Source organism: Dermacentor variabilis, unplaced genomic scaffold (assembly GCF_050947875.1).
Source record: "Dermacentor variabilis isolate Ectoservices unplaced genomic scaffold, ASM5094787v1 scaffold_12, whole genome shotgun sequence".
Lineage (NCBI taxonomy): Eukaryota > Metazoa > Arthropoda > Arachnida > Ixodida > Ixodidae > Dermacentor > Dermacentor variabilis.
In genome coordinates this window covers 56303051-56329242 of record NW_027460280.1, presented here as the reverse complement: position 1 = coordinate 56329242, position 26192 = coordinate 56303051, and the positions used below count along the sequence as shown (strand labels likewise).

At 44.4% G+C, this 26192-nt stretch overlaps 1 protein-coding gene, 1 long non-coding RNA gene and 1 other non-coding gene across 3 annotated transcripts in view; 2 read left to right on the top strand and 1 right to left on the bottom strand.

Annotated features, from left to right (window-relative positions):
- Idua (alpha-L-iduronidase) overlaps nt 1-26192 on the top strand; it is a 495845-nt gene that overhangs the window by 92117 nt on the left and 377536 nt on the right. The gene's annotated exons all lie outside the window — the stretch shown is intronic.
- LOC142566374 (uncharacterized) lies at nt 62-17171 on the bottom strand. The gene is made up of 3 exons (XR_012825046.1): nt 16827-17171; nt 15951-16062; nt 62-1053 (listed from the first exon to the last, which is right to left on the bottom strand). It is a non-coding gene; the product is annotated as an uncharacterized LOC142566374 (long non-coding RNA).
- TRNAS-GGA (transfer RNA serine (anticodon GGA)) lies at nt 15492-15566 on the top strand. Its single transcript has one exon. It is a non-coding gene; the product is annotated as a tRNA-Ser (tRNA).

Below are 26192 nucleotides of genomic sequence, written 5' to 3'. Positions count from 1 at the left end.
GGGTGCCAGCTGGCTTGCGCAGTACCCACCCACCCTGGACCCCCCGAAAAATGGGCTTTAATACCATATGTCCCCTGCATAAGCGAGACCCTTGCATGCGTTGTGGTCATATGATGTGCAGGCTGTGCACGTTCCAAAACGTAAACACGAGCTCATGCATGTGAAAGACCGTTCGAAAAAGGGCAAGTTCCCAGGCGTAGTGTAGGTCCTTCGGTGTGCGAACTGTCGGTATGACTACATCGGAGAAACCGGCAACTCTAAAAAAAGACTTAAAACAGCACAGGAATGATGTCCAGAAACGATACTTTGCATCGAATGCCCTGGCCGAGCACTGCGCAACTACGTCACAATTAGCTAGGAAAAATATCGCTTGATTGTTAAGGAATGAAATCATTTTACGTGTCTTTATCTTGAATCTCTAATCATCCATGTCCATGTATGCCAAGTACCTTAATCATGTTTTGAGCTGCAGATAAGAACGCTACCTACTCTGCTGCTGGTTTCATTGTGAACAAGGCTCCCGTGGGAAGCCGAAACAAATATATTTTAAACCATTTTGGTTGCGTTTGCTTAGTCCTGACATTTCGCATGGCCCCCACGACTTCAAATTAATGAGGTTTACTGCATGTACACATGTTTGCAATTACACGCTTACTTAATTTCTCTCAGCATGTCTGCTAGGCTACGGTTCATTTTGAGCACCGCGATTTCTCCTCCTCAGGGGCACCACATCTCGAAAGATATGCATCAAGTGCCTCTGGAAAATTAATCATTTCACTGTAATACATGACTGTTACAAACATTACACAAACAAATTTGAAACAATGTCGATGATACTGTCCACAGCTTCCAATTTATGGAGGCTCAATGCCGGCTTCTCAATGAAATTGCGGTCGTTCAGGAAGCACCACCAAAGAGCCCCTGTGATGCTCCTATCCTGAGTGCCAGAACTCCCCACACCAGTTTCACCAGTTCTTTGCAGAACAGGGAGTCCTAGCCATGGCACTAGAGCAGGTGCCACTCCTCGTCAATGTATACATTTGCTAGGTGTACCTGCAATAAAAGGGCAGAGACACGTTAAGACTGCTAGGTGTGGGAACGTGAAAGCATCTTTAGTGAACCAGATGGCTGCAATGTGACGTGCACAATATGACACACACAATATGACACACACAGTAGGCACACCTTAAAGGGACTGACAACAGATTTTTAAGGACCTAGTTCTTGGCACAACACAAAGCTCACCCTCAGTAGCGTTTACATCTGCAACGGTTACTTCCAAAAGCACATGGATATTGTGGCATCACAGAAGTGTCCTTGTTTCACACCCCAGGTTCTATTCCCACCCAGTCTGCCAAACTTTCTCATTAAAGCAGCTAATTTGCTTTGTTTACAGGAACCTGAGAAATCTGACATCAAGCCTTTTTTATGCATCTTTATGGTTTGTGCAATCAGCCATTGGTTTTATGTCACTAACTGCTGGCAGCAAAAAGAAGTATGTCCAGTGGCATTAGTGTAGGGGCTCCACACAAAATTATATGGCTTACCTCTGTTTGAAAGTAATCTTTAAAGAGACTACACAAGCAATACACAACCACTTTCAGTGAGCCCAAGTTGACTTTCAGCTTTGTGAAGCGTAGAAAGTGGTACAGGTTGTACGGCATGGTGTAGCACGAAAAACTGGAAAAAGAAAGGTTCTAAAGGACAGAAAAAAGGGAAAGACGGCGCCACACTCAACTGTTTATTAGACACAAAACTTGCTACATATATACCGCGCACACTCTCGACATCAGGGGAAAAAAAGAGCAAGTGTCAGGTCATCTTGTTTGCGTCAAACCGAACAATTTCTTTTTGCATCATATAACAAAACAGATGTTTGACTAACACACGCTTGACCAGTTATACGAATGTGACATGCCTCTAGCAGTTCCTGCGCAGTTTTATCGCTACTCTTACCTAGGATTCTCACCACAGAAAAACTTGGCTTACAGTACAGCAGCACGGTATACAATACGCAGAAAAATGGGCATTCATATGCGCTTTTAAATTGTTTGCATGTTCCCTCATTCAGTCTTTCACACAACGGCCAGTCTGCCCGATGTAGGTTTTCCTGTAACTTAGCGGTACATGTATCTGGTAAACCACAGCAGTGGAACACTTTTCCACGTAGCACTTTGCATGTTTGACTTTGTACATTTGCACTGCACATTCTATGATTCGGGGACATAGGCAAGACAGCGTGTTCGAGGAAGAAAACAACAGGTACCTCATACCTGTTTGCCGCCTTGAGGCTGTGGCTCACCCTGTGGTAATAAGGTGCCACTTGAGCCTTTCTTTGGGAATCGTGCTTACTTCCCTCACTCCCCTTCGGATTATTTTACATTTGAGTTGCTGCAGCGAGGTTTCTGCCACTAGGTGATGACCGAATGAGGAAATCTGGCATTTAAAAGCTGCTGGACATGATGCTTGAAACTAGACAGAAAAGCTATGTGGAAAAGCGGTCCACGTGGTTTACCAGACACCGTTAAGTTATGGGAAAACCTATGTCGGGCAGATTGGCCATTGTGTGAATGACCGAATGAGGGAACAAAAAGAATTTAAAAAAGGATATGAACACCCATCTCTCTGCACATTGCAAATCGTGCTCCTGTAAGCCACGTTTTTCTGAGGTGAGAATCCCAGGTAAGAGTAGAGATAAAACCGCGCGGGAACTACTAGAGGCATATTACATTCAGATCAGTGGTCAAGCATGTGTTAGTCAAACATGTTTTTTATATGATGTGGAAATGAAATTGTTGGGTATCACACAAACAACATGACCTGTCACTTGCTCTTTTTGCTGCCCCTGATGTCAAGAGTGTGCGCAATATATATGTAGCAAGTTTTGTGCCTAATAAACAGTTGTGAGTGTAGTGCCATCTTTCTTTCCCTTCTTTCTGTCCATTTGTATCTTTCTTTTTGCAGTTTGTTGCACTACAACAGCACGGCATTTAGCAAAGACCAAATCGCTCAAGAGAAAGTTACTGTGTGGTACAGGTTGTACCAGCCAATCAGAAGAGCTCTCTTAGTATCCGCCTCTGATCACCCTCTGAGCAATTAGACGGCTTGTATCTCTACAACTTTTGGCTTGCGCTGTTAGGCTATCATTACATAAACTATAAATGCAGAAGTACATATTAGCATGCTTTATGAAAAGCCAGAGTAGTACTATACTGACTGGATGTGACATAAATGGTAAGAATGTTCTGGCTGGAAACATTGTGAGTTTATCAACACTGACTGACGAGTAACTGAGAAAGTTGGTGCATGTTCATGGTTAACTTTTGCGTACAACATAAGGGACAGAAGAGAGACCACAGCGCACAAAAGCTACCAATTCAATGTTTAAATGTTTATTTTATGGGAAGGAATACAGAAAATATTTACACTGCATGTGCACTTGTACTGCACAAACGTTCTTTTAGAATGAGGGCAAATGTTGCATAACAAATAGAATGAGAAAGCACAGAGTGATTGCTATTCTGTGTCATTTAGAGAGTGTTCCTCTTTTTCACACAATCATAATGAGAGCGGACTGACACGTCCCAGTATTTAATTGATATTCCTTACTATTATTGTTGGCCATTCAGTTACCAGAGGTGAAAAAAACAGATGAACAATCTAAATCTGATGCATAGCACCAGTCATGTCAATGCATTGTCATGTGGCACATATGGTGCTCTCCTGGGTGCATGTGAGGCACCAGCCAGTCTGCCCAATGTACATTTGACCAAATATACAGATGATCAAAGGAATAGACTACACTACTGCTAACGTACACAAGACAAATTTGGTGGTATCTTTAACTAAGCAAGCCTCCCTAGCCTGGGTGCCTTTCTCAATTCGCTTGTAGACTGCTTGCTAGGGATACACATTTGTACACACATACATATGTATACACATGCACAACAGTCACGAAGTGAATTGAGAAAGGCGAGCAGGCAAACAAGGTTTGCTTGGTTAAAGCAAGTTTGTCTAGTGTGTGTGAGAGGCAGTGTACTGTATTCCTTTCACATGTGGTCAAATGTACACAGGGCAGACTGGCCATAGCTAAATGCGCCAAATGTGTGCCAAAGAAATCACTAGTATGCTCGTCCAACTTGACCGTGCATTGCTGCGATAGGGCCTCAGGCTAAATTAAGATCGTTCATCTGTTCTCACCCACGGTGAAGAATTGACGAGAGAAATCAGTGAGGCGTACCACATAAATGAGACGTGTTAGCCAGCCCTCATTGTCTATGCAAGAAAAGCGTCCTTTCGAGATGACAAGGGATAGAAATTATTCTGCACATATTTACTTTTCTTTTTATGCAAATACTGTTTATCGTGGTTTAATGCCTTTATATCACAACTTACATCTTCCCTCTGAAAGAACTTGTGCACAATATAAGCAAATATCCAGTGACATTGTTATTTTTAATCCTTCCATGAAACAGAGAGACAGTTGTTAGCAGCAGTCATGTTGTATGGTCTCCCTTCCCTCCCTGTGCAAATTCTGTCCTGAAAAGTTACATGAACTGAATGGCAAACTCATAAGGACACTACAAATTTCACCTAGTGAACACAGCTGGTTCTCGGAAAATGCACGAATATGGTGATAGGTATGTGTCGGCATAGTGTAGCACGCTAACTTCGACACTACTGCAATACTTCAGCTGTCACACGACTACAGTGCTTAAGAGACCACAGAAGTGTAAGTGCACAACAAAAAAAGCAGGTGCATCAACCATAAATTTGACTTCAGCAAACACAGGCTGTTTCGTGTGGCTAAAACACTAGCTAATATGTAGAAAGTATATGCACAGGTATACTTAGCTATAGATACTCGCCCATCCAACTTAAAAACTTATTATGAGTTGCTGTGCATATGATGCTTGCTCTAGACACTGGTGGTTACAACAAAGATACTTTTAGAATGAGATAAAATGCTTTCATCTGCCCAGTAATCGAAGTTTTATTGATAGCATTATAATTTAGACTTGCTGGTTGAAGATATTCTGACCTTAACAGCACCAAGCAGATTGAATATAAGAATGCCCACTGCGCTGACCAAATACATAGTGTGAAACAGAACAACACGAAAAGGGACCCAAAGTATTAGAAATTATTCATGACAGCTGTTGAATTAGGGCTTGTTGGTTGATTATCACTATTAAAATTACAGAAGTTCCAATCGGAATGTTCTATGTGGTGCAGTTGAAATTAAATTCATTTGATGAGCAACAACGAGCAAATGCTACAGCAAAAGCAACCAGACAATTTAGCACTATGTATGAAATAGTGTTCTTTAATGATTGAGCATCAATACACGGATCTATCAGCTAACTATGTGATCTATACTGTGTTTACTTAAAGTGAAAAATAATGTAACTGGACATAGACTCTTAGCTGCTACAATGCCTATTTGCATGAATGGGCATAGCTTGCCAAAATTTTTTTTTATGGGAGAGAAAAAAATCAAGCTTACTAGAAAACACCTCAGTACAGCAGTAACGTCATCGATACTTCCTTTTGGGAGAGTTGGTTCATCTCGAAACATATGGGTAACAGCACAAACAGACCACAAGAAGGCAGACGCGTACACACAGTGCTGACTAACAACTGATTTTATTGGCAAGGATAGCACACCTTGTAGGGTGTCTCACATAACTTGAGCCAAGAATTTTTTTAAAAAATGAAAGGCACGTTGGAAGCGAACTGAACTGAATGCATACTATTCGCAATAGCCTATAGTAACTCCTACAATCCTTTGTTTTCCCCATAACTCGCCAATTAATTAAATTTAATTACCCAACTCTAATTATCGGCTGAGGACCCCAAGTATGGCACACAGATTTGTAGAGCCCGTTCAGAAACCACCGATCGAGTTGTTTGCTTTACGATACGTCTCACATAGTCATTTCTTCTGAGTTGCAAAGAAAGTCCGCGAAATATGAAACAAGGCACGTGACAGAGTGCTTGCGCAGTGGTATTGTGCTCCTCTCAAGCGTGCCTTCGGTGAACAAGGTCTGCTCCCGTCGGATGATGGCGAAAATGCATGCTGCAGGCGGATGCGGTGCTAATGAGATAAAGAATGCCCTGCCACTTTCTCGTCACCAGTCACGATGCAGCCAACCTTGTTCACCAAACGCACGCTTCAGAGCAGCACAATACCACTATGCTCCATCACGTGGCCTTCTTCATATTTCATGGGCTTTCTTTGCAACCAGGAAAAAAGGACTACATGAGACATTTAGTAAAGGAAAGAACTCGATCGGTGGTTTCTGAAGTTGCTCTACAAATCTGCGTATCACACTTGGGGTCCTCAGCCAATAACTAAAAGTTCTGTAATTAAACTTATTTAATTTGTAAGTTATGGGGAAAACAAAAAATTGTCTGAGTTACTATAGGCTATTGCGAATAGTATGGGTTTCGTTCAATTCCCTTCACATGTGCCTTTCATATTTAAATTCTTGGCTCACGTTATGTGGGACACCCTGTATATGCCAGAGTGAAGCAAGGGAAATGAAAGGGAAAATCATGTCAAGGGTGACAGCGTGCCAAGTTCACAAGCGCAATGAAGCCAACCAAACACAACAAAGCGCAAACAATTATTTTTCTTTTCCTTTGCAATCTGAAGCCCCGATAGCCGCACCCAGAAGATCAGATTCAGCATCAAAGAGAGCAAAGTGAGGGGTGCTAAAACAGTGGCTACCGAATTTTCTAATGTGGAAGGTTTTTAAACTGATGTGCGCAGTCTTGTCACTGCTCTTTCCTAGAATCGTCGTGACTTTCATCTGGGCCCCACGATCCGTATACTTGCTAACGTGCGCAACTAAATGTGCATATTTCTCATCTAGTGTTTTTTTTTTCAGTTTTTGAGGGTGTTCCCCTGAACGGTCATTGATACAGCGAGCAATTTCACGGACAGAAAACATCCCACATGACATGGGGATGCAATACACCACTCCAGTGGAACATTTTACTAACGGCGGTTGGTGCTTCTTCTGGCATCCACGTTTTCTGGCATTACATATACGTTGACACAACTTTCCCAGCTCCTTTCGGGCATAGAAACAAATTGGCACACCGTGCCTACTTGCCACCTTAAGATTGTGGGAAAGTTTGTGGATGTAAGGGACCACCTCTGTCTTAGGTGCCTTCAGTTGATCCTCAACCATTGCACTTCCACATCCACACTTGAACTTTTCAAGGAGGACTTCTGAAATGGCAGTCAAGACCGAGATGGGGAACCCTGCAGCTAAAAGACGGCTTACCTGATTAGGAAAACTGAGCTTAATCTGATGTGGGCACGATTTTTGGAGAGCCTATTCCACACGCAACACCTGTATACTTCTCTTAATTGTCTTGGAGTGTGCCGAGTGAAAGGGCAGCAATTCCTTAGCCCGTGGGTTGGAGGCCCAGCCAACATGTCCATCACTGAACGTAATCTTTACGTATAAAAACTAAAATTGAAAGGTTCGGAAGTTCAAGGGTGAAAGGCAACTCACGTCTATGTTTGCTAAATATAGATAAAACTTTGCCTACTGTAGAGGGTAGGTGAAGGTGGGCTGCTTTTTATAAAAGCACCAAATAAGTGTCAACATGCCCAAAAATTTTTAAAACTGGCCCCCCATTAAACACTTGTTCCAGTGTGTTGTCCACCTTTACCTGAAAAATGTCACAAAGATTAGGGGCTACGCAAGACCCTATGCAGATGCCATCGCACTGCAAAAACAGCTGCTTGTCAAATACAATAAAAGTCGAGTTCAAATAAAACTGCAATAAAGATAGAAAATTATGAACGGCCAAACCAACAGTGTTCTGGAAGGATACATCGCCGTTATCTTCTATGCACTCTTTGACACATGCTAGCAGTTGATTCTGTGGAACAGAATTAAACAACTCCTGCACGTCTTCCGAAAAACCGAAACCAACATGATCATTTCGCTCTAAAAGCTGTACTACTGCGACTGATTTCTTTAAAAGTAATGGGTCGTTTAAAGCTAGCGCCTTGAGCTTCTTTAGCAAAAACTGGCTAACACTTCTGCCACAATCCCTGTTCACTAACAATAGTGCTTAACGGAACTTTGGGCTTATGTGTCTTGGCTGTGAAAACCCCCCTCAAACTGTTCCCTCTGCTGTTAGATATGTCCCTGGCAAACTTTCCAAGGTATAATTGCTTACAAAACTCAACGAACTTAATTTTTCCTCGCACTTCACTTTTCTCTCCAGGGACACAGTTCTTATTAGCCGCTACCAAACATTTTTAATTGTAAATTCCCTTGGGTAACGTATGCGATTCCGTCTGGTCCTGGTGCCGATGTGACCCATCTTGGCATCGAATCATGACGTCTTCTTCTATCTTATTATAATATGACGTGGGAGACAGGAAATGTTCCAGATTCTTGGAAATGCAGTTGCGTTGTAGGCCTGCTTAAGCCGGGGAAATACCCTAACGAGCTCTCCTCCTGCAGACCGATCACCTTAGCCAGTTGCGTCGACAAAGTAATGGAAAGAATGGTCTTGTCAAGGCTGGAATGGTTTCTAGAGAAAAATAATTGCTTTCCTGATTTTATGCATGGATTTAGAAGAGGCCGTTCTTCCATTGACGGTGTTATTGACTTGGTATCCACTGTTGAACAAGAAAGAAGTCGCCATCGGTTAGTTGGAGCTGTTTTTCTGGATATTAAGGGTGCATACGACAATGTACACCATTATGCAATCCTTGATGCACTGGAAGATTTAGACGTCGGTGGCCGGCTATATGCATGGATTGTTAGCTACCTCAGTGGCCGCACGGTGTATATGTCGACAAGTGATGGCGACACCGGACAGTACCATATACATAGAGGTGTTCCACAAGGAGGAGTTCTCAGTCCAACTCTTTTCAATGTTGCATTGATTGGCCTTGCATCCGAACTTCCTAGCACGGTGAAGATTAGCGCATATGCGGACGACATATGCACATGGACATCTGGAGCCACCTGTCCCCAAATGCATGCTAGGCTTCAACGTGCAGTGACAATCACAGCTAAGTATCTGCGGCGTCAAGGCCTCCAACTTTCAACAGAAAAATGTTCCGTGATTACATTCACGCGAAAACAAATGAACAGGTATCCGATAATCATTAACGGAATAGCGATACCTACGTTTACACACCACAGATTCCTTGGTGTAGTCATAGACCGGGGATTATCTTGGTCAAGACACGTCGCCGCACTGAAGTCAAAGCTGAAGAGTTTTGTTCACGTCCTTCGCATCATTGCAGGAACAAGATGGGGCCCCTCGGAGTCGTCATTACTCCAATTGTACCAAGCACTATTCGTAGGGTATATACGGTACAGCATTCCGGCGCTCTCAGGCATGAGACTTAGCTGTGTGCATGCGCTGGAGAGCATTCAAGCTCAAGCATTGCACACATGTTTAGGCCTCCCACGATGCACGTCAACCAATGGAACAATGGTGGAAGCTCTTAGTTGTCATATTGGGGTATACTTGCTCTGCGAGCCTCTTCGAATGTACCTTCGCGTGTTGACCCGACACAGGCACCATCCTCTGTCATCGCTCCCAGCCACCCACCCAGGTTCCAGCTTTTCAAGGACTATATCGTGCCATCAACGAGTTTTGCAATCGAGATTTTCTCCCGCCTGTATTCCAAGAATACCCCCGTGGGTTCTGCCTAAACCTGTCGTTACAGTGCAGATACCGGGAATTACTAAAAAGTCATATCCGTTGCATCTATTGGCCTCAGGCAACTCACCCTGTGGCACATTTCTAGAAAGTACGGAGATACTGCACACGTGTATACCGATGACTCTGTCACACCATATGCCTCCACTGCAGCCTTCGTCATTCCACATATGATCATTGCTCGGCGGTTTAAACTAGGCCATAGCTCAACATCAACTGCCGCAGAACTTGTTTCTATCCGGGAGGCACTTAGATTTCTCTCTGAGGAGCCTCCTCACGCATGGACAATATTCTGCGATTGCAAGCCAGCTCTTCAAACGATTGACTGTGTCCTCAGACGGGGCCCGTATTATTCCATGGCTATAGAAATTACAGAACGGCTCGACCACGCAACTAGATATGGCCACAATGTCACCTTTCACTGGATACCCACACACTGTGGCCTGATCAGGAACGAACAGGCAGAAGCTGAAGCGAAAACTGCTTTAGATAATGCTTGTGAAGTACGCATTCCGTTCTCACGTACAGACACAAACGTCCTACTTCGTCGCGTAAACCGCAACTCTACGTTAGAACACTGGACCTAACCAGATCGGCGACACAAGCGGTTACACAAATGAGACCAAGAAATGAAATTTCGTATGCCTCACAAGCTCAAAAGAAGCCACACGAGCACGGTGCACCGGATTCGCCTTGGTGTCGCATTCACCAACCGTTATAGACATATGATAGGTGCCAGTGATACTAGCCCAAACTGTGAATGCTGTGAGGTGCCAGAAACGCTTGAACATATATTTTGTGTGTCCCACCTACGCGCAAGAACGACAGCAACTTGCCTCTTCCATTGCAAAGATCCATGAGAGACCGCTATCGGACGAGTTTCTTTTAGGTCCTTGGCCTAATGCAAACAGCGCAGCCCTGGTAACAAGAGCCGCTGTAGCTTTTCTCCAAGCCACTGGGCTGGACGCACGGCTTTAGAGAGGCCACAACTCTGAATTTGTATATACGCATCTCTTCCATATACCATCATCATTCATCGGCCCTTTCCCTCCCCGTCCCTCTTCCCCAGTGTAGAGTAGCAGGCCAGAGCAAGTTATAGCTCAGGCCGACCTCTCTGCCTTTCTGTAAATAAATTTCTCTCTCTAACTTGGGTAATACGACGAGCCCACTCTCTTTGTCAGCTTGCGTAAGCATCAGGTTGTTGCTCTTAAAAAAAGATATGTCATTCAACAATCTCCTATGGAGCGAGTCCGGGGTTTTTGGAGCAAGCTTTAGCAGGCAGTCAACACCTTTGAGAAGGCGGTGGTCCCGATTATCATCTTTTCCTGAGTGGCCACTTTCCAATTTAATGCAGTGAGATCATGTGCAGGAACATCAGCTTGGACCCCAAATTTGGATCCTTTGTGCAGATGATGCATAATCTTCCCTGGTATGTGGACGTCCCCCATGACGACATTGCTTCCATCTTGCGTCATTTTCCTCCTGAACACCGGAGCAACTCATTCAAGATGCAAGCATCTTAATCGCAAGCCAATCAGGATGGTCCTTAAAACACAGAAGATGGAACCAGTCCTGTAAAAGTTGGACTTGTTGTCACAGTTCTGAGTGACTTATTCTGCAAAATCTTTTCACATGCTCCCACACTGGTTTCACAAGGCTGAAGAGGGTACTTACTTCATTAGGGACTAGTCCTTTCCGGATGCAAAAGGTGAAGTGTCTTTCCTTCCTCTTGTAAGGTAGTAAGGCACCTTCCTTTTCCACCATCAACCTTCTACTCAGTCACATCGCCCATGCAACATGCTAGTCAAGACAGTTCACCTTTTCTATCCGGAAATGACTCGTCCATAACGAAGTAAGTGCCCTCTTCGGCCCTGTGAAACCAGCGTGGGGGCACGTGAAAAGACTTAGCAGAATAAGTCGCTCAGGACAGGTTGCACCTTCTGTGATTTAAGGACCATCCTGACCGGCTTGTGATTAAGAAGCTCGCATCTTTGAAGCGCCTAGTGGCACAGCTCATGGAGTGCAGGTGGAGGTGCATCTTGAATATGTTGCTCTGTTGTACAGGAGACAAGAAAATGATGCAAGATGGAAGCAATGTCAGCGTCATGGGGGACATCCATATACCAGAGAAGATTATGCAACATCTGCAGAAAGGATCCAAATTTGGGGTCCAAGCTGATGTTCCTGTGCATGATATCACTGCAATGAATTGAAAAGTGGCCACTCAGGAAAAGATGATAATCGGGACAGCTGCCTTCTTGAAGGTATTGACTGGCTGCGAAAGTTTGCTCCGAAAACCCCGGACTGGTACTGTACTAGATTGTTGAATGACATCTCTTTCTTTAAGAGTAACAACCTGATGCTTATGCAAGCTGACAAACAGGGTGGGTTCATTATTTTACCCAAGGGAACTTACAATGAAAAAGGTTTGGTAGCGGCTAATAAGAACTTTGACCCTGGAGAGAAAAGTGAAGTGCAAGTAAAAACCAAGTTCGTTGAGTTTTGCAAGCAATTAGACCTCGAAAAGTTTGCCAGGGACATATCTAACAGCAGAGGGAACAGTTTGAGGGGGTTTTTCACAGCCAAGACACATAAGCCCGAAGTTCCGTTTAGCACTATTGTTAGTGAAGAGGGATCGTGGCAGAAGTGTGTTAGCCAGTTTTTGCTAAGAAGCTGAAGACGCTAGCTTTGAACGACCCATTTCTTCTAAAGCAATCAGTCGCAGTAGTAGATTTTAGAGGGAAATGATCATGTTGGTTTCGGTTTTTCAGCAGATGTGCAGGACTTGTTTCATTCTGTTCCGCAGAATCAACTGCTAGCGTGTATCAAAGACTGCGTTGAAAATAATGGCGACGTATCCTTCCAGAACACTGTCGGTTTGTCCGTTCATAACTTTCTATCATTATTGCAGTTTCATTTGAACTCTACTTCTATTGTGGTAATAGTTCTGCGGAAACCCGCAAGGTGGAGATAAGTAATTAATTATGGGAAAATGAGACATCCACTCAATCGTAGCAATTAATTGCTACGATTGACATCTGCTACCCTACTACCTGCTAGCCACCGGGTTAGCTCAGCTGGTAGAGTGGCTGCCCTGGAAAGGCAGTGGTCCTGGGTTCTAGTCCCGGACTAGGACGAATTTTTCTTCAACTGCGAGGCTTTACTTTAAGGAACCCGCATGGATTTCCTTTGTAGCAATTGCTATGATTTGGTGGATACCTCATTTTCCCTAAATAAATTACATTTATTGTATTTGACGAGTAGTCATTTCTGTAGCGCGATGGCATCTGCATAGGCTCTTGCGTAGCCCCTATTCTTTCTGACATTTTTCTGGCCAAGGTGGAAAATGCACTGGAACAGATGTTTAATGGATCCCGGTTTTAAAATTTTTGAGGTATGTTGAGAATGTTTTAGTGCTTTTAAAAAAGCAGGCTACCTTCCCCTACCCCTCTACATTAGGCAAAATATTTTCCATTTTTAGCAAACATATACATGGGTTGCGTTTCACCCATGAACTCCCGGACCTTTCAAGTTTACAGTTTTTAGACCTAGAAATCATGTTCTGTGATGGACATGTTTGCTGGGGCTACTACCGACGAGCTAAGAAGTTGCTGCCCTTTGACTCGGCACACTCCAAGACAATTAAGAGAGGTATAGCGGTGTTGTGTATGGCATCAGCTCTCCAAAAATCGTGCCCACATCTAATTAAGCCCACGTTTAATAATCAGGCAAGCCGCCTTTGGCTGCAGGTTCCCCATCTTGCTCTTGACTGCCGTTTCTGAAATCCTACTTCCAAAATTCAAGTGAGGATCAGGAAGTACAATGGCTGAGGATCAATGGAAGGCACGTAAGACAGAGGTGGTCCCTTACATCCATAAATTTTCCCACAATCTTAAGAAGGTGGCAAGTAGGCACGGCGTGTCAATTTGTTGCTCTGCCCCAATTAAGCTGGGAAAGTTGTGTCCACATATCTTTAACGCCAGAAAACGTGGATGCCAGAAGGACCACCAACCGCTGTTAGTAAAATGTTCCACTGGAGTGGTGTATTGCATCCCCATGTCATGTGGGATGGTTTACGTCGGCGAAACTGGTCGCTGTGTCAATGACCGTTTAGGGGAACACGCTCAAAAAGTGAAAAAAAAAAAGAAACTAGATGAGAAATATGCACATTTAGTTGCGCACGTTAGCAAGTATACTGATTGGGTGGCCTGGTTGAAAGAGACGATTCTAGGGAAGGGCAGTGACACGACCGCACGCATCAGTTTAGAAGCCTACTACATTAGAAAATTTGGTAGCAGGTGCTTTAGCACCCCTTCCCTTGCTCTCTGTGATGCTGAATTTGATCTTCTGCATGTGGCTACCGGGGCTTCAGACGGCAAAGAAAAATAATTGTTTGCATATTGTTGCGCTTGGTTGGCTGTATTGTGCTTGCGTGGTTAGCACGCTATCACCCTTGACGTGTTTTCCCCTTCATTTCCTTTGCTTCACTGGCATATATAAGGTGTGCTATCCTTGTCAATAAAACCAGTTGTTAGCCAGCACTGTGTGTATGTGTCCCTCTTCTTCTGATCATGTTTGTGCTGTTACCCATATGTTACAGCAGTAACTGCAGCACAGTGAATAATGACCTTCATGTATCATTTCAGAAAGTTCAGGCTCATCAAATGTGTATTTGCCAGTGGCAGTTATTCTGGGAACAAGAGATAAATAATTGCAAATATGAATGTTAAACAATGGTAAGCACACCATGTGCTTAGACATGCAACACAGTTGTCCCACTACACTTTGAATTCTTATGTGCACGGAAACTGCACAAGCGTGTAGAATAAACAGAAAAGAAGATAGAAATAAAAGCTGCAGCATAGGAAACAGTTTCAAAACAATAAAGCCAAAATAAAAAAGTGAGAAATACACCGTGTACTAAGCAAAAATAATAACCTTTACGCTTTTAGCGCACAAAAAGGGACGAGAGACAGAGGTACGACACGGACACAGCGCTAACTTCCAGCAATTGTTTTATTCTACAAAGCGGTACACATATTTATGGGTAACAGACAACAGCATAAGCATGCACATATGCACTGGTTTCTAATCAAATGAGACAGCAACGAGACGTGTAATGGAAAGTTAAGATGATATCGAAGATGAAAAAGCGACCATGCATAGCCAAAAAATTTTTGTAATTGCAAGATTAAAATGCCATCTCCATCAAGCCACCCTCTGTGACACGTTCAAAAAATCAAATTATTTTTTTGAAAGATCGATTGAAGGTGCGCTAACACGAGCGTTCCCCAAACTAGCGATCTTCGCCGCTTCAATAATCTGTGTTAGCATGCCTTCAATCAATCTTTCAAAAAAAGAATTCGATTTTTTAAACTTCACAGAGGGTGGCTTGACGGAGATGGCATTTTAATCTTGTAATTACACAAAATTTTTTGGCTATGCATGGTCGCTTTTTCATCTTCGATATCTTAACTTTCCATTACACATGTCTCGTTGCTGTCTCATTTGATTAGAAACCAGTACATATGCGCATGCGTACGCTGTTGTCTGTTACCTATATATATGTGTACCGCTTCGTAGCATAAAACAATTGCTGGAAGTTAGCGCTGTGTCCGCATTGTACCTTTGTCTCTCACCCCTTTCTGTGCGCCAAAAACCTAAAAGTTATGGAATGCGAACATGCCCAAACCTACGCTCTTTCAAAAATAATAAAGGGAAAATCTTACAGAATTTGTCAGCTGTTGACAAATTTGACTTCACCCTACCATTTGCTAGCCGCCTGGTTAGCTCAGATGGTAGAGTGGCTGCCCTGGAAAGGCAGTGGTCCCGGGTTCGAGTCCCGGACCATGACGAATTTTTCTTGAACTTCGAGGCTTTTCTTGCGAGGAACCTGTACGGGTTTCTTTTGTAGCAATTGCAATGAATGGGTGGATGTCTGATTTTCCCTTTATTAATTACTTCTCTCCACCTTGCGGGTTTCCGCAAGAACTATTCTGTCAAACAAAAATGAAATTTAAATTGCAGCCAAGCAATTGATGCAAGAAAAAAGACTTAACATCAGGACATGTTAGATCTAGTTTTATATAGAAAACAATAACAGCTATGAACACAAATAAGCAGCAAGTTGCAAAAATACTTAGCCTACTTAGTAAGCTGTGTTGAGTAATATGTTAAAAAACTTATTCACGAATGATACTGAGGTCCTACTCTTTGGAACACGTACACATCATACATACCTGAACCAAGCAATCAGATTACACACTGCGCTATGGCAGTCATTCAAGGTTTCCCTGCATTTCTGCTGGCTCCTCCATTATGTGGACACTGGTGTGGGTTACGGCCTCGCCACTGCAAAATAAGTTCCGAAAGTTCGCAGTTAATTTATAGCAGTGGCACATTAACGGTGTCACAGTGTGAACACATGCAAGGAGCATTTAAAAATAGTCACGAAAATAATGTTTGCATTAATGAAGGGTGGCCACAGAGGGACCCCTTCATCACCGTAAAATTTTTAACACACACACAGCAGCAACACATTACAAAAAATATTTGTTTACATACCAATTCAATTTTTTCATGACTTAGTTTAAGCAACTGTCTCGTGTCATGTTTAGTTATGCATAAGTTATGTCAACACATCTTGTCTTAAAAATTTAGTAATCTGTACCTGTTGCAAGCTTTGACTGCTTACGTTTTTTTTTTCTAAAACTGCTCGTAAATTCAGAACCGCGTAAGCACAGATTATTTACAACGTAGAAGCATTTATACGCGAGGAAACGTCATTGCAGTAAGAATCTGTTAAAATGCAGATGAGCGTTGTTATGCAACTTAAGCAGAAAAGCGGGAGCTCACGCACAGGCGCACATGATGAACACGATTATTTCCGAACGTAATATTTCTCAACGGAAGAAAACGCTTATAATGATTTTCAATTTCGCATTAAGACAATAAACTTGCCTAGCTAAATTCTGACAACCAGCGCTCAGCAAGCATCAGCACAGGTTCCACTGTTGCCGTGGCAGTTCTACTGGTTCTATTCTACGCTCGTGCACTCTGTGCACACACGAGAAGCACGCACAATACACGTGTAGTTAGCAAGCACGATTACTTACCTTTTGAATGGTACGACGCGGTCGAAAAGCGCTCTCCAAGTTGCTGATGCTGCGTCGACTCCCAGCCTACACGCCGTTACGTAGTGGACGAGCTGAGGCACGCTAATAATACACATTATTTCTTTGCGACGTCCAGCGAACTTCCCACAACCAGACACAAAAGAGAACGCACTCCAGGGCATGAAAATCGTTGGTCCCCATTTGCCTGGCACGCCACGCATATAGTGAGTTTCAGAGAGACACAAGCTATCTTCTGGCACTTCTGTGTTCGCGAACTAAGTCACATTTCGTTACACCAAACACAAAACCACACGATTAGACAAACACGCCACAACAGCTCGCGCAACCGCCCGGCGACCGGCAGTTGCAAAATAGAGAGCAGACTAGACGAATGAATGCTATGAGCGTCTTCTTTGAAACAGGGTGGTGGGCTGCGCCACCAACCGATCGCATGGGGCGAGCGTCATCTGTAGACCTTTGCGGTTGTGTGGCCCCCGTGATGCCTTAATATTAACCAGTACCCACTCATTTTGTGCCGTATTGCGCCCAACTACGTATAGTTGCGAGACAAAAAAACGAACATTGAAGCGTCTATATTGCACGCTATACTTTACTGTAGAAAAAAATTTTAGGGCGTATTTTCGATTTTGAACAACATCTGCCGTATGCAGCCAGCAAAAGTATGGCCTCCGAGATCAGCACTTCAAGTCGGCTGTATTGAAGTTTTTTCATGACGTTATGAGCTCCTGCCCGTGCTACGTGCGTTGTCACTTCGTTTTAAATAACTTTCTGCTGTCGTCAACATCAACTGTAGCCTCAGGAATTGTTGACACGGTATCAGGTGTACGCTTGTGCAGCGTGCGATGTTTCCGTGCGTGTTGTAGCTGTTTCAGTCGGAAAGCATCAAATCTACCAGGGTTCATCACTCGTGTAGCGCAGGTTACACCGGTGTCGTCCGCATTTGCTTTCGTGCCGGTGTGTTCAATGTGCGCGGGTTGCGCGCTTGTCGCTCGTGCCTTCTGTGTTTATCCTGCGACTCACGAACATTCCTCAGAAAAAAACACATATCTCTGCAGCGTACATGTGTCCTACGTGGTGTGTACTAGAAATGTGCGGTGGTGTACGATGTTTTTGCAGCCAAGTGGCTGCAGTGCGTTCCAGCGAATAAACGCGATTACGTAGTGTTTCCTGGTTATCTTTGTGATTTACCTGCATCTGCGATAGAACCCACGAGGCGTTTGCATGACCTTGCATTGTGATTGTGGAATTTTGTGTTTTGTTTGCCTTCTTAAATGAGTGGCCTTTTATAGACGTTCTTGCTTGATAACAAAAAAAAATAAATATCTGTAATGGGGCTGAAATAACCCGGCTTTTTATTCCTTGAAAATTGGCGTGAGTGGTAATTTTACAAGATGATAGCAATCCAGCTCTGGACATCGAGCTGTAAAGCAAAATATCTAAACTTGTTACAGTATGTGAATCTTGCTATGATGTGTCAATATCTCTAGCATGTTCTCAGTGCTGAGGGCTGTGCACTATGTTAAAGGCAAATGTAATTGTCTACTCATCTGAATTAGTATATATGATTTCTTCATATCATTTGTTCCAACTACAAAAAATTCATAGGTGCATTGTTGACTTCTAGAGTTAAAAAGACACACGAGATATTACTCAACAGTATGCGTTACAATCTTTCGACATGAATTCAGGAGTATTATATGTTGTGCCGTGCATAGTTACTTTGTACGTACAAAGTATTTATATGAATACACAAAATCTGATTCCTCCATCGGCTGTTGTTTGTAAGTCATGAAGCAAATAAATAATTTCAGCCTGCACTGATTGCTTGCAATACACTTCACATTCAAATGTTTTCTAAAAATCTGCGACAAGAATGATCTACCTTAGTTTTGCTTCTACTGCTGACATTGATATAGCAATTTCTGTAGAAAGATGTGCACCATGAGCAAAATACGGATGCAAAATAAATAGCTGATTTTGAATCAGTTTTTCGAAAGCTGCAATACCGTTTATACTTTGCGCAATAAGTGCAATGTAAAGGCAATGAAGGTAACTGTAGACTTGTGTTTCGTCATTTGACGGGTAGAAACAATTTCTGGTACCCTATCTGAGCTGATGCAGCAACCTAACCCATACTTCACAGAAAAATGGAAAGTTTCTTCACAAGTGACTGATTCACACAGGCTTGGGAATAGCACTAGCATATTTAATGCAATCATTCTGAAACATAATTAATCAGCATTCTAAAGATGAATGGATAGTGGTAACATCGCCAGTGGCTCACAAGTGGTTGTGTTATACTCCTGTCACACTGGACATTTTAATGTCATTCGAATCGAATGGCATTAGCATTGAATGAAATTATTCGGTTGTTACGCAGCAATATTTAATGCCATTAGAATCGAATTACTTCTGCAATCAAATGAATCTGAAAAAAATCAGTCGGCTTTGCACTCGTGGCGAATGACTAAAATGACATTGAGCATTTATAATTTCAGAAGCAGTGATGTAAAGAGGTAATTAATTTTGTGTTATTTAAGGCATCTGCTATTTTGACTAGAGGAAAGCTGTACGGCAGGCTTTCACAAAATGTATTTTACTCTCCACCTCAGTGGCGTCTGGCGGCAGTCCTTTTACTGGTCAGTCATACTGCAAGCAGTTGAGCGCCTGTATGCATCTATTTGACAGTCTCGCCTCTTCCTCCGATTGCTTTGTTCACAATGCAAAGCACACAACAACTAACTGCTTCGGCTACTGCAACCGAGCGTCGTCCAGCACTGCCATGTCAGCCGTATTGTTTATCTTCAATTTATTGGCTATGGCTACTAAGCTGGTCAAGCCTTGTTTTTGCTTGTAGTGGCTAGAAATTCTGGAATTGGAAGTTTTATATGCGTGTTATTCTGGTGAAGTGACACGCCATATTTATGTTAAAATAAGTTGACTTTCTACATAGACATTCTACATATACCTTGCTCTTGTTCTCTCACCAATTTTTTTTGCAATGATTGCCATTGATATCATGACCGAATGACATCAATTTTTGTTGTGTACCACCACCACAGGTCGAATGGCATTTATTGCACTGAATGTAATTTGCATCTAATGACATTAAAATGTCCAGTGTGACAGGTATTAGATATGGTATAGCAGCTTACACTTTGAAGGAGTTTCGGTAGGTTAGCATGTTCCATAAGCTAGGGTGAATCAATACGTACTGGCCCACCTGTCACACGTGTAAAGCTGATGTTATTAAAGCTTAGCCTTAATTTTCTATGTTTAGTTAGATTGGGGCAGTTTGTCTTGGCATAAGCTTATAGAGATTTCATTCAGCATAGCACATATAACTTTGGTAACATGAGACACTAGGTTACACTATTCCTCATCTCTGGTTACAGTTACGTGATTATGCGTGTTCTGCTTAAATATGTTGGCAGTTTATTTATGTCATGGCCAGACAATGTCTGCTGACGGCAATTTTTCTTGGTTCTTTGGTTCGGCAACTGTGCTTGAAGACCACCTCGACCTATATAAGTAGCCAGCTCCAAAGGGCCTGGCGTTTTAAATGTGGCCCTCCCGTCCCTGAGGCACGACGTTAATTTAGTCACAACTCGAGATCCGCGATACAAGTTGACTCGTATATAGGCGGGCAGCACAGCGATCGTGAGTCGCGGTGGTTTGCGTGGCTTGCGCATGTGTTTGCTCATCGCTGCCAACCATGTCAGGACAGCCAGCGGCATTTTCATCAGACACGACAAAATTGTAGAGACGTTTATTGTCCTGACGAATATAGGTTCTAAGCCTAGTGGCTCCCAGCGATATCAGCGGCTGCAAGGGGAGCCTAAATAGACGGCACTCCGCTGCGGCGACACTCGCGTTGATAACATCGCGTCGACATAACATCGACACTCGCGTTTAGTAAGATCGTTTTGTGTAAAACGAAGGAGTGCTGAGCATAGACGTTTGTTTGCAGCTTCTTGGCTGCGAAGTATTCTGGTCGTGTTTGCAGGAGCTTGTTCGTATACCACACGAATCGCCGCGGAAACCACTCCGACGCGTTGCACGGTGGATCGCGCGCAAAGCAGGTGTTTCCCGAACGCGACGGAGAGCGCCGCCGCTCAAGTCTGTTGCTTCCAGTGCCTTCCAGTGTGAAACCAGCACGTTTTTTGACACTGGATCGCACATGGGAACGCTGGCGCTCGCTGGGACTGACTGGGACGCGTGAGAACGCTGGGTCCCACTGGACGAGACGCTGGTTTCACTGCCATGACTCTCGGGCGCACTGGTTTGTGCTGTACAGGCGCTGGTTCTCGCTGCAGTTCGCTGGTTCGCACTGGAAACTGCGCTGGGTGTGTTTGTGCCGCGCTGGTTCCAGTGCGCGAGGACGATTGCTGCTGAATATTAAATGCTTTATACAATTTCATCGCTTGATACTAGTCTCTTGTCCTAAATAACGTTATATCTTGGGGTCATAACACTCTATTTCGTGTCGCAGCTTGGTGCAAAGGTTCGTAAGTTGCCCTGTTTATACATGCACATTTGACACTGAAGATCACTCGTTTTTCTTGCATTTTCCCTTTTGACTGGGCGGATAGCTAAATTCTTGAACGAAATCACGCAGACGCAGAGGACGCCGCGTTTTTTAGTAGTTTGCGCGTAACATATGACTGGGATTTGTAGCAGTGTTGTGGAGTGGACATGAAATCCAGTTGTTCAGACGCACTCGAACGGACCCCGAGTTCGAAGCCTACCGCTGATTGATATTATCGCACCGACAACGAAGTTGAGGCGATTCGCGCGCTTCCACTTTCCCTATCGTACTAAAAGAAGGTTCTGGGGCTCAAATACACACATTTTAGCTTTCGCCAGCTACCCGCGCCGAGATTGCTCCCCACCACGGAGTGGTCCCCACGGAAGCTCAGGCGTATCCGCCGAGTCCGTCTGCACGCTATCGGCGCGTCTGGGCTCAGGAATCAACAAGTCTAAACAAAGATAAATCACTCCATATTTCAACTTTCGCATTGATGTTCTTAAATAAACTGTTTTTTTCTTCTTTCGTGTCTACGGTGCCAGTACAAGAAGCGATGCGCGCCGATGTGACGCGTCATAAACACAATTAAGTATACGTGCTGTCGCCGAAGGCTGCCAGCACTAGCCTGCGCTTCTCTGACGAAGATATATGACTAAACGGACGTGTCAATTGAATCGCATCACTGAACTTAGAAAACGTTGCATATCCCATGCCTGAAGAACAAGAAACGGCTATCGAAATCAGTAGTAACAGCCCATACAGCTTCACGGGTCGGCGGTTAATTTAGGACTTTTTTCGTAGTTAAAGTACCTATCGCAAGTGCAAATCGATGTCGTGACACTTGCAAGCATACTACTCAATAAGAACAGCAACTTTAGTTCTCTGGTACAGGCGTGAGTTTTAGTTGCTGGGCAAAAACACATTTACTATCTGTACGAGACCTTTCTCTGCCAAATTAAAATATTGTAAATTATCCATCAAGTAACACCTGCTGTCATGGCTTAGTGGTAAAGCACCGCGCTTCAGATCTGAAGGTCGATCGATCGATTCCTAATCCGATCTCTTTTTTTTTTTTTTTCACTAGTGCGTTCTTTATTGCTTTCTATAATATAAAAATATATATACGTTTCCGGGCACCGCGTATTTAACGCGCTAGAGCTCTTTTTCGCACCAGCAGTACGCCGTGCCTGACTAGCGCCCCAGCATGCACCGCGCGACACGGGCCCATAATCCGGCGTTGTATTGGACACTGGGTACTGGGTTTTGCAATAGGATTGCCAGGGAAGCGGCAGCGACAGCTGCAGACGACGCAACGAGGAGGCAGCGTGATACATTTCGTCGTCTGTTTCGATTAGTAAACGTCGCTGTGACGAAGAAGTCGCACTTTCTGCTGCAATTTGCTCAAGTTTGTGAACTGCTACCGACAGTTGTATACCACGACTTGTTTTGCGTTCAATGTACAAACAGCGCGATCTCGTAGACTGAGCGGCTGTACACAGCCTAAACATGCCTTGCACAGGCGTACGACATCTTGTCGCATTGGCGTTTTCTCGGACACCGAAAATATTATCGCGGATTTTCAAGCGTACAACCCAGGGAAGACGACCAGCGCGTTTGAGCAGCGAGTGCAAATAACCTTGACACGTTCACACAAAACACTAAACGGTCGTTGCAGCTAGTCGGTGCACTGATGATACGTTCTCTCGGCAAATGATCACATGAAATAACCAACGAAGGCACTGGAGCTTCACAAGGTTCACACGGACGCGCGCTGACACACGCACGCACGTCGCTATTAACTCCGTGGGGAGTTTCCAACCACGTGACCTGAAACTCCGTGCGGAGTATAATCGTGTCATGTCGTTTTTATACTCCGTTCCTAACCTATCGGAGTATAATGAAGACATGTGCCATCTTCACTCCGCTATGACGGAGTAAATGCTTGGGGCATGGGAGGTATTGGGGCTGATAAGCCGATAAAACTCCCATCTCGGCTAATTTTTGCTTACAGTGTACTTCGGACCCGGCACGGGACGCCGGTGTCTTTCCTGCGGTTGCGAGGGAGGACACACGGAGGGGTCCGCCGCGTCATCTTCGTCAACTTTGCCGTTGAATGACGGCGTGACTACATTCAGGCTGTCCTATTTATCACGGTTGAGGTCTGCGGCGTACGGCTGTGTTACTGCATTCAGCATTTTACCTTCTTCCTGCTCCCTGTATATTGTGCGATCCCGTAAAACAAAAGCTCGAGGCTGTGCATAATGAGCGGTGGCGCAAGTTCGTGTGTGGCCAGGACGCTCTTGCGGAGGCCTATACGACTAGTTGGTTGCGCCGAGGAGGTAGCTGCAAGGATAGTCCTGTCGAAGGCAATGGTCGCAGAAACCCAGACCCAGGGCCAGCAGCAGATGTTTGCCAGGCTCGCCTATATCCTGGGCCAGAAGTGCAACCACTGGGGAAGCCTTAAGAGCGTCGCCAATCCTCGCCTGCGCAGCCTCTACGTCATCCTGGAGGCGCGCAGCTGCTGCAGCACGGACCAGCGCGACGCCCATGCAGATGTTGTCGGAATGGACAGAGGACCTGGTGTTAGCAGCACGAAAGGCAGGAGGTGGAGGTGTCCGGCAGGAAAGCAGCCGCGCTGGCGACTTCGTGGGCATTGACCTCCCAGGCGGTCTTGGCTTAAACGGAGATGAGCAGCTCAGCAGTGCCACGAACCCATGTGCATTCACGCTGCTTGAAATGCGACCGTGCATCGGGGACGGCGAACAGCAACTAGTCACGAGATTTCAGCGTCTGGGCGAAGGGAAGGTTACAACAAGCTGCCGATCGATGCAAGTCGCTTCGAACCAAGCCGAGCACACAGCCTGTTGGAAGGGCGGCGGAAATTCGCCGGATGGCTCGTCACGTTCCCAAAGCTGCAGCGTGTCCAAGATGGTGTTCGGTGCTTCAGTGCTTTGGTGATGCGGTGAGCGTTCTGGCCGTCGAGGAAGCCGCCGCTCCTTCAGCTTGAGAAGCGGGATCCGCAGCTGCAGTAGCTGTTCGCCCTCACGTGCAGCGGCCTCGATGAACGCGGTGAACTGGATTCCCGTAGCTAACTGCGCTGCGTCAGCGCGACGATGATGCGCTAACGAGGACGTTTTTCGTTGACGTGAACTGCGAGGTGGCGTTCGGTGGCTCTGCAAGGGTAAATGTGGGATAGGACCAATAGTAGAAGCTCCAGGTTCTCCCACCTTCATATGAAGTCGCGTCTGGCGTTCTCGTTCCTGGTGCATCTGTGCAGAGGCTCCGCCAACGTCGGCGAGTCTTGCCAGTCGGCGATGCTCAGGCGTTGGGAATCCTCTGGCGATGGCAATCTTGGTTTCCGTCGATGCGTTGGCGTGCGACCACAGAGAAACAGGGATAACTTCTTGTCCGTCTCGAACGATTGCTGCCGCTGGAAAATGGCGATTCGATGAACGAGCATCGGCTTCACGAGGAAACGCGAGAGCGCTTCTTTCTCAGCGTGGAACGCCTCGTGTCCGGTTCTGCAGAAGGAAAGAAAAAGAAGAGACGTCGTACACTGCCTACTGTGTATTTTGCATGGTTTCCTGGTAAAATTTGTTAAGTGTGTACTTGTTTATTGATGAGTAAAATAAGGTTTGTATTACCACGTGATAAAAAAGAAGAAAAGAAACGCGCATACAAACTAGCGAACAAAAAAGAGCCTATGTAATCTCTTACGTGACCCTGTGCGTCCGTGTAGCGTCAACATCGACGGTGCTGGTGAGACGCCGTGCGGTCAGACCTTTGATTAGACAGACGTTAGCCATAAGCCAAGACAGACACCAGAAACAGAAAAAAAAGACACATACACAAAATATCGGCTTCTTTTATTAGATTGGCGCGTCACTTGGAATTCCTTTAGCAACTCATAGTGTGCGAGCAATTTGGGGGCAATAAAGCGCATAGTAACGAAGTAGCTGCGTTGTTACTGCGGCGCTGTTCGCAGGAATTTGTATGCTCTGTTATTGTCGGGTGAGCAATTTAGTGTGGTAGGAATCTGTAGCACATGCGCAGCGTAGATTTAATGTTTATTTTGTTATTCTCTCTTCACTTGTCACTGACTTGCTCAATGAGATTCAGATGAATAAACGATGGTTTGAAGTCGACAATTACGGACAATTTTATAGTGGTTTCGTACCTCTTCCGCTTTAGCGTTTTTCTTTGAAGGAGCAAATCTTGTATGGTGCGCTGACATGGCATAAGAAGTGAAGCTGATGCTGTTCTCGAATTATTATTATTATTATTATTATTATTATTATTATTATTATTATTATTATTATTATTATTATTATTATTATTATTAGAACCTGCTATTGTAGCTCTACAACCCAGCTGTGCGTGATGATCAGTGAACTACCTGCCTTTCTCTACAGAGTATCCACTGGTGTGCCCCAAGGTTCCGCGTTAGATGCATTTCTCTTGTTATTTTTCATCAATGACGTTTCCTTAGCAACCCAGCAGCCTTTATTTCTTCTTTACGCTATCGACATCAAACTAATTCAGGATATTCACACTACTGAAGGCTGCCTCGCTCTGCAGTCCGACCTATTTTTCTCTGAAAGGTGCCAATTAAACGGATTGACTTTAAGTTCATCTGGAACGAGAATTTCTCACACGTATTTGATCACGTGAAACCTATAAAATCGTCTGCCTTTATTCTGTTCACCGGGTGGTGTTTCAATCAGTCAACCTAAGAACGTTTATTACTTACAAAGGTGGTACATATTGAGGAGAATGTACAGAAAGAGGTCCCATAGCTCAAGGCTGCAAGGGAACCT